This window comes from Engystomops pustulosus, chromosome 2 (genome assembly GCF_040894005.1).
Source record: "Engystomops pustulosus chromosome 2, aEngPut4.maternal, whole genome shotgun sequence".
Lineage (NCBI taxonomy): Eukaryota > Metazoa > Chordata > Amphibia > Anura > Leptodactylidae > Engystomops > Engystomops pustulosus.
In genome coordinates this window covers 17,190,322-17,191,487 of record NC_092412.1, presented here as the reverse complement: position 1 = coordinate 17,191,487, position 1,166 = coordinate 17,190,322, and the positions used below count along the sequence as shown (strand labels likewise).

At 46.8% G+C, this 1,166-nt stretch overlaps 1 protein-coding gene across 1 annotated transcript in view; it reads left to right on the top strand.

Annotated features, from left to right (window-relative positions):
- Positions 1 to 379: 379 nt before the first annotated feature.
- Positions 380 to 1,166, top strand: part of LOC140116423 (olfactory receptor 4C6-like) — a 7,423-nt gene continuing 6,636 nt past the window's right edge. The window contains exon 1 of the mRNA XM_072132953.1: positions 380 to 465. The gene's annotated coding sequence lies outside the window, so the exon portion shown is untranslated. The remainder of the gene's footprint in view (positions 466 to 1,166) is intronic.

Sequence of the window (1,166 nt, the reverse complement as noted above, 5' to 3'; positions counted from 1 at the left end):
TAATAAATTTGAGCAGCGGATTTCAGTGTTTTGTGGTTATTTTACTAAAAATAAAGCATAACTGGGTCTCCGTGGAAGTGCTGGCCCTTTAAGAGTTTAAGGGGTGTTCTACATCATTGACTACATCTCCCATGGTGCATTATTTCATTGAAACACTGGAGTCTTCCTGGCAGGGGGTTGGCAGCTAATTTGCAGCAGTTACTTGCTGTGTGGCTGTGGCGTTACATAAATATATAAAAGTTTGTGTAAAGTAGATAAATTGGGGGTATTATCAGTATATGCCCCTGGACATCTAGAGGCTGAGTCTCCTGCACATGTAGGGGAAGATGAGCCCGGGCTCAGCAGAGACAGGAAGTGATGTCAGTATCTGCTTCCTGTATTGTGATCCCGGGAACCTGCAGAAGAGAGAGAGAGCCCCTCACCTTTCTCTCCGACCTGAGTCTGACTGCACAGCTCCAGCATATTGTTAGTTTGTGTTTCTCCTCTGTCCTGCGCCCCTCATGTTGCTCCTCCTAGTTGGCGTCTCGGGCAGTGGCACGCCTGGTCTGGTTGTAGAAACAGCCATTCATATTACCCTCACATTGTGCCCCCCATCCCCCCTCACATTGTAGCTCCATAACTAGATTTCAGGTCTAAGCTGCATTTGCAGATCCCCTGAGATACTCGAACAGAAACACTAGAATGACTCCATTTTTTAAATGAAGACCCGTTGTGAAATGTTGGGAATAGGAAGCATTTTATCTCCTCTAGTGTTTACAGTACTGCTTAGAAATGACCCGCAAGAATGAAAAATGTACTTTCCTCAGGGTTTAAGAACAAAATGCCCCCACAGTTTAATACATCATTTCCCCTGAATACAGAAATATCATGATAGTCTCATGTTCAATGCTGTAGATGATGGTGAGAAATGGAGGCTGAAGGTCACAAGTTCAGAACATTGGGGCAGATTTACTTATCCGGTCCTTCGCGATCCAGCGGCACGTTCTCTGCGGTGGATTCGGGTCCGGCCGGGATTCATCAAGGTAGTTCCTCCGCCGTCGACCAGGTGGCGCTGCTGCACTGAAAAGCATCGGAACGCACTGGAGTTCACCGAGCTGGACCAAGTGAAGGTAAGCGCGTCCCAAGCGACACTTTTATTGTTTTAAATGCGGCGGTTTTTCCGAATC